Genomic DNA, 8,246 nt, shown 5'->3' on the forward strand with positions numbered 1-8,246 from the left:
CACAAGCAAACTAGCTGTTATGCAACACTAGCTATTTTTTCTTGTAGGCTCTAATTATGATATAGTGAAGTCGAAGTCTGTTGTAGTATACAGTGGGATAAGTATTAGTAAAAAATGAGCAATAGATCAGCTGATGGAAGCTCTTTTCTTGGCCCTAGTACTACTGTCTGGAACAATTGTGTTTTATCCTCAGGTTATCTGCTGTTCTGTCTAGCTATTGGGCAGACAACGAGGATTCATGGAAACAACACACCACATCCAGGATGTGAGCAAAAGAGGTGGTTTATTGACACAAAACCAGAAGCTATATGGAACTGATGATAGTAATTGAATTAGATGGTGTCTTACATCCCTTCTGATACCAGGAGCCCCAAGGTGATGGCATCAGATGGTTCTCTCTTCTGGTGTACAGCATGCTGCATAGTCCTGTCTGTACCGAGGCTCAAGCTGACAGGGGCTTCCCCACTTTAAAACAGTGGCTTCCCCACTGTTTTTATGTCCCTTCCTTATATAGAGCAAACTAGCACTAAACATGTTGCTGGACCTTTGTCCAAGGCCACTAGCTCCTTGTGATAACAAATATCTTACGTGTTTTCCCTACATCTGCAAGGGCAGCAGCCGTCTCAGCTGCAAACTGCAGATAACGAAATATATTTCTCTACTACTGAACCCAGTTAAGTATTTCACAGGCATTCCAGAGAAGAAGAGAACACAACAGGACTTAACTTTCCTTAATATAGGATCATAGTAAAATTCCAGTTGGAAGGGACCTCAGGAGGTCTCTAGTCCAATCTCCTGCTCAAAGCAGGGTCAGCTATGGGGTTAGACCAGGTTGCTCAGGACTTTATCCAGTCTGGTCTTGAAAACCTCCAAGGATGGGGACTGAACAACCTCTCTGGGCACCTTGATCCCATGCTTGACCATCCTCATAGTGAAAAAGTTTCTCTTTCTATCCAGTCAGGGCCTCTCTTGTTTCCACTTATGCCTGTTGACTCCCGTCCTCCCACCATGCACCACTGTGAAGAGCCTGGCTCTGCCTTCTTGATAGCCTCCTTGTAGGTACTGGAAGGCTACTGTTAGATCCCCCCCAAAGCCTTTTCTTCAGGCTGAAAAAGACCAGTTCCCTCAGCCTCTCCTCATAGAGCATGTGCTCCAGGCCCCTGATGATCTCAGTGGCCCTCCACTAGACACGCTCCAGTTGATCAATGTCTTTCCTGTATTGTATGGGGCCCAAAACTGGACACAGTATTCCAGATGTGGCCTAATGAGTGCTAAGTTAAGGGGGATAATCACTTTCCTTGATCTAATGGCTATGCTACTGTTAATAGAGCCCAGGATGCTGTTGGCCACCTTTGCTGCCAGGGCACACTACTGTCTCATGTTCAGCTTGCTGTCTATCAAGAGCTCCCATGTCCTTTTCAGCAGAGCTGCTCCCCAGCCAGGCAGTCCCCAGCCTGTATCTTTGCAAGGGTTCTTCCTTCCCAGGTGCAAGACTAGGTGCTTGTTCTTGTTGAATTATATGACGTTCCCATGGACCCATTCCTCCAGCCTGTCTAGGTCTCTCTGAATGGCAGCCCTGTCCTTAAGAGCATCATCTGCAAACTTGACAAGAGTGCACTCTGTTGCCACCTCCAGGTCATTGATAAAGATGTTCAACGGGACAGGTTCCAGGATAGACCCCTGCAGTACTCCACTTGTCACTGGCCCCCAGGTAGAATATGACCCATCAACCACTATCCTTTGAGCTCGATCATCCAACTAGTTTTTCACCAATCTAGTTGCCCCCCCTTCCCCCCCATCCAGACCATAACATACTAACTTGGATACAAGAATAGGTGGGAGACAGTGTCAAAAACCTTGATAAAGTCAAGGTAAATGTCCACAACTGTAACTATTTTAATCAAAGTAGGCAATCAGGTCGGTCAGGCATGATTTATCTTTGGTAAATCCATGATGACTGTTTCCAGTAGCCTTCTCCTTCACGTGCCCAGAACTGTTTTCCAAGAGGACTTGCTCCATGATTTTCTCAGGGACTGAAGTGAGGCTGACCAGTCTGTAGTTCACTAGATTGTCCTTTTGTCCATTTTTGAAGATGGATGCAACATTTGCCTTCATCTAGTCATCAGGAACCTCCCCCTTTCCAATGACACAACCATGACTTTTCAGAAATGGTATGGAATGGCCTTGCAAGGATATCAGCCAGCTCTCTCAGCACCCTTGGATGCATCCTGTCAGGTTTAATGGACTTGTATGGGTAGAGTTCTCGCAAATAATCCCTGACTCGATCCTCATCCACTGCTGGTAGTTCTCCTCCTTGAACCCTTTCACTAAGCACAGAGGCCTGGGGAGACCTTGTTAGTGAAGATGGATGCAAAGGCGGCACTGAGTGCCTCAACTTTATCTGTGTCCACTATCACTAAACCATCTTCCCTATTCAGCAATGGTCCCAGTTTTTCCTTAGTCAGCCTTTTACTACTATTGTAGCAGTAGCATAGAGAGTTTCGATAGAAAGGCTAAGATTAGCGTGGATAGAGAATGAATGGGAACCTCTGTGTGGAGATACCAGAAGGAACATGAAGCAGGACAAGGGCTCTCAGAATTGAATGTGTTAATGGCACCCAGATTAGCAGATCATCAAGACCCCAGCACATCTACCAGCCATTACAGAAGACGTCCAGATCTGGAAACAAAGAACGGTGAACAAATCCTGATGACTCATTGTGGTAGGCAGAAAAAATTGTGAGCTTAAATTGTGAATGCTGACAGGCCGCAGATAATTGTGTGGGGGTGAACGTCCAAAACTGAACTTTAGAACTCTCAAGCACAAGACTGCCACTTGCTAGCTGCAACCAGTACAGGCTGGTTGTAAATTTTGATAACTAACAAACACCTGAACTAAACAGAAGTGTCACATCCTGAATCCTCCAATTCAGAGACAGAACCACCAATTAGGAGCCTGATCATGTGTTGTGCTTCTGCACATAGACTATTTAAATTGGGAAAACTGAGGGCTTGGGTTACCAAAAAGAAGAAGGGGGCCTGGAAAGAAGAAGGTGAAGATTCTGGCTGGAGGAAAGATCCTAGAAGTGGGAGAGATCAGGGAGATGCATGGAGACAAACGCAGGGGGACATGCAGGAACCCTGGCCAGTAATGTCTGAGACTGGTAACTGGGAGCAGCTGCACAGCACAAAGCCAACATGACTTTCTGCTCAACCTTCCTGGACCAGCAGCGATCTTCCTGATGGGAAGGGAAGGGAAGTAGAGACATAGTGAATGTACTGCTGGGGTGGGGGGGGAGAGTGAATGAGTGTGTAAGACAACCAAGTAGGGTAAAAAGCTCTCATTTCATTGTTTCTTAAATAAACCCCAGTATCCAGATCCAGTACGGGTGGTTGTTTGCTCACCTGTGACAATCACAGGGGTGGGATAGGGTGGAGACACTGATCACTGTCAGCTCCAAAAGGGTACAAAAAGGCATATCCAAAACCTGCACATGGTCACTAATCTAAGAATAACCCAGGATACATTAGAAGGACTTGACAGCTGGCATCCCTTGTCCTCCATGTCATCATCTAACATCTGGCATCTTGCTGCCTGACTGCTGGATGGATGGCTTGAACATGCATAGCCCTGGTGCTGTCAGGGAGCAAGGAGGGCTAGCTGCTCCCTAAGGGATGGGGAGCAAGGAGCTAGGCATGATAATAAGGCCAGCAGGGTAGAGGCCTTGCCAGCCAGGGCCCAGTCCCACAATACCCAACCAAGGCAGACCTGAGAAGGGTAGCCAGGGTCAACCAAGAGTCTAGGTCATCAGGCAAGTTCATGATGATGGGGAAGGTCCGAGGTCAAGCCAGAAAGTCAGTCTGTGGCTCAGGGTCCAGTTCAATGGGGGCAATAGCCTGGCACAGCCATGGCTGTAGCTGAGCTGGAGACAGGCACTTCTACAATGTAGCTCAGGCAGGGACAGAAGACCCATGGCTCATGGCTGAGCTTAAATGGAGCTCCTGGGCCCAAGGGTAGGGGGTGTGGGTGGAGACCTCAGTTGAGGCTGATCAGGGCCATTAAGGTTTACTAGTGCACTCAGGACCCTGACAGGTGCCTGACTGCTGGACAGACTTCTTGGACACTTACTGTGCTGCTTGTGAGTGTGAGACTGTGACTGACACTTGTTTTCTTTCAGTTTTTATTTTAAATAAAATCACCTTCCCCTCCTATAAGGTCTCACGTAGATATTTGCTACATTGTTGATACAATGTTGCTACGATATTTCCTACAGTAGAAGCTCTTCTTTTTGCCCTTGATGTCCCTTGCAAGTCTAAAGTTCAGGTGAGCGTTGGTGTCTTGGGTTTACGTGGCAAGGTTTTGGTAGCTGGGGGGAAGGGGGGGGCTGCAGGGGTGGCGTATGTGAGAAGAGACCAGGGGCTGCCCTCATATCGGACAGAGCCAGTTCCAGCCAGCTCCAAAACAGACCCACCGCTGTCCAAAGATGAGCCAATCGGTGCAGCTAGTGGCACCTCCGTGAAAACATATTTAAGAAAGGGTAAAAATGCTGCACAGCAGTTGTGAGAGAGGAGTGAGAAACATGTGAGAGAAACAACCCTGAAGACATCAAGGTCAGAGAAGGAGGAGGAGGAGGAGGTGCTCCAGGCGCCGGAGCAGAGATTCCCCTGCAGCCCATGGTGAAGCAGGTTGTCCCCCTGCAGCCTATGGAGGACCACCTCAGAGCAGATATCCACACTGCGGCCCGTGGAGGACCCCACGCCGGAGCAGGTGCATGTGCCCTGAAGAAAGCTGCAGCCTGTGGAGAGCCCACGTTGGAGTAGGCTCCTGGCAGGAACTGCAGTCCATGGAGAGGAGCCCACGCAGGAGCAGGTTTTCTGGCAGGAACTGCAGCCCGTAGGGGACCCACACTGGAGCAATCTGTTCCTGAAAGACTGCACCCCATGGAACATAACCACACTGGAGTAGTTCTTGAAGATGGGGAGGAGGAGACAGAAGAGTCAGGAATGAAGGAGTGCGGTTGACCTTGGGAAGAAGGGGGAGGTGTTTTCAGTTTTGTCTTTGTTTCTCACTATCCTACTCTATTTTTAATTGTCAATAAATTAAATTAATCTTCCCCAAGTTGAGTCTGTTTTGCCCATGATGGTAATTGGTGAGCAATCTTCCTGTCTTCATCTCGACCCACGAGTTTTTTTTCATCTTATTTTCTTCCCCTGTCCAGCTGAGGAGGGGGAGTGAGAGAGCGGCTTGGTGGGCACCTGGCAGCCAGCCAAGGTTAACCCACCACAGTCGGCTTTCCTGACACCATCTCTACATGCCCAGGCAATATTTCTTTAATCTACCTTTGTAGCTTGTCTCTCCTTGTGCATAAAGCCTTTTTGCATTCAACTGAGAGCTTATGGGTGAAGGTCAAAGGCAGCCTTGGCTGCAGTGATTATGAGATGGTGGAGTTCAGGATTCTGAGGGCAGGGAGGAGGGCAAAAAGCAAGATCACAACCCTGGACTTCAGGAGAGCAGACTTTGGCCTCTTCAAAGATCTGCTTGGAAGAGTCCCATGTTCTCTGGCATTGTTACATACATAGGGCTATATAGCAGTCACTCATGCTAACATATGGGTTACTAGACCTAATATGGCTGACACGGCTTGCCCAAGATCACTAACTCCTCAAATACCATATCTTCTGCAAGACTCTCAATACACCAAATAATTCTGAGTGGGCCAAATACTGTAGTTATTACACCTGATATGAGCAGCCATAAAGGCAACCTGGTTAGAAGGGGGAAATTACTGAACAGAAGAAATTGCCTGCCAGCCTGGGAAATGCTAGCCTGGGAACTAGGCCTGTGAACCCAAAGCATCCTTGAAGTACAGCTGGGTACCTTGAAACCAGAGACATCCTGAGATACCATCGATAAGAGCATAAACTGTAACAGCAATTTATCATCTGAAAAGGTGAAAAATAGTCTGGAAAAAGGGGAAAACATCCCGAGGAAGTAGGAATCGGTAACTGCCATTGGCTGGTCTAACTGCAAGAACAGGAAAACAGTCTGGAAAAATAAAAATTGGTCTGAAAGAACAGAAAACATCATCATCTATTGGCTGTTTCAGGTGAAAACCAGAAATGAACAGCATCTATTGGCTGCTTGAAAAAGTATGTCCCACGCCCTCTTATGTCTGTGTGATATAAAAATGACTTAATTTTTATCCAAAATGGAGCTTCTCTCTCTGAGAACTTCCTGTGCTGCACTTACTTTTCCTTTTCCTAAACAGGTTGAGCTCTCTGCATGAACTTTCTTTTTTATTTTATTGGTCCCCCTCTGGGCCCACTTCTGGGGGCAGTTCGGTTTGTCCTCCCACTTCTGGGATGGTTTGGCCCCTTTTGAGATCTGTCTAATTCACTTGATACCAGTGTTATCCATATAAGTAATCTATCAATCATAAGTATATCTGGTTTTATATTGTTGATAAGTTTGCTTCAGTAAGGATAAGTTTGTAGTAACCTGTAATAGTATATACCTACTTGGTTGTTGCTGTTATTGGTTGTTGCTATAATATTGATTGTTGGTATTATTGATTGCTGATAGTAATTTGTAATGGCTTGATATACATATATATATATATATTAATTTTATTAGTCATAGGTATACTTTCTAGTGGTGATTTGTGGTAGTATATTTGCTAGTGGTGATTTGTGTGGTATTTGTGGTAATCTGTAATAAAGTAGAGAAATTTAGATAAAAGCCTCTGTGTTCTTGTGTATTACGGAATCCTATGAACCCACAGTCGCGATCTCTACACACCCGCAGGCTGGGTAACCCTTTAGGTCATGACAAAACCTCAGAGATCATAGAAGTACCCAAGGATGCATCAGTTCAAACAAGTGAACCGAGTACAATTGAGTTGCTTTGAAGTAGTTCTAGTAACTACAATTAACTGTAAAGTATTTTATTACTAGTAATAATAGTTTAGGCCTATCTCTTGCTGTGGGACTAGATGCATTTTTTCCTCCAGAGGGCTACTGAAGTCAGGAAAAACTATAATCAATCAAACATTAATAAATACACACTTTTTCTGCAACCGACTTACCTTAGAGATTCACTTTTGGTAGAATAGAATGAAGGTGGAATATGTGGAGACACAAATAAATACAGTCACTTTAGGATGTTGAAAAAAAAATTTCTGATCAGTTTATTTGGGTGGGATAAGTATCCACAAGCCTTTCTATGGTGATCTATTACTATTCTAATGGTACCCCTATTATTTACAAACCAGATCAGATTTAAAGACCCACTTTGAATAAAAGTTTGGATTTATATTGGGTGTATGTGGCAAGGTTTTGGTAGCTGTAAAACAGTAAAACAGTAAACAGTAAAACAGTAAAATAGTAAACAGTAAAAATGCCAAGAGGATAAGGGATGGAAAACACCTAGGTGGGATGGGAATTGGGTCGCTGAGAATTGTCTTAATTGGGAAACTCTACAAGCAGAAATTCAGAAGTGGCAGGAAAGTATTGGGCTTCTCAAAAAGACATTAGGCAGGAAGCTCAAGACGCTTCACAGCGAGCTAGAGCAGCTGTCTTTGAATCTCATAGTCATGTTAAGAGCCAATTTGATAATTAGAAACTAACCTCAGACCTTTGTCTTTACGACAGCTTAGAGAGTGAGATCACTGATAAAATATATACACTTGTTGTGGTTTAACCCCGGCCAGCAGCTAAGCACCACGTAGCCGCTCACTCATTCCCCGCCAGTGGGATGGGGAGAGAATCGGAAGGATAAAAGTAAGAAAACTCGTGGGTTGAAATAAGGACAGTTATATAGGTAAAGCAGAAGTCGCACGCACAAGCAAAGCAAAATAAGGGATTCATTCACTACCTCCCATCGGCAGGCAGATGTTTATCCATTTCCAGGAAAGCAGGGCTTCATCACGCATAACAGTTCCTTGGAAGACAAACGCCATGACTCCGAACATCCCCTCCTTCCTTCCCCCAGCTTTTATTGCTGAGCGTGATGTCATATGGTATGGAATATCCCTTTGGTCAGTTGGGGTCAGCTGTCCCAGCTGTGTCCCCTCCCAACTTCTTATCATAGAATCCTTTAGGTTGGAAAAGACCTTTAAGATCATTGAGTCCAACCGTAAACCTAACAACACTGCCAAGTCCACCACTAAACCATGTCCCTAAGTGCCACATCTACAGGTCTTTTAAATACCTCCAGGGATGGTGACTCAACCACTTCCCTGGGCAGC

Source organism: Ciconia boyciana, chromosome 4 (genome assembly GCF_034638445.1).
Source record: "Ciconia boyciana chromosome 4, ASM3463844v1, whole genome shotgun sequence".
NCBI lineage: Eukaryota > Metazoa > Chordata > Aves > Ciconiiformes > Ciconiidae > Ciconia > Ciconia boyciana.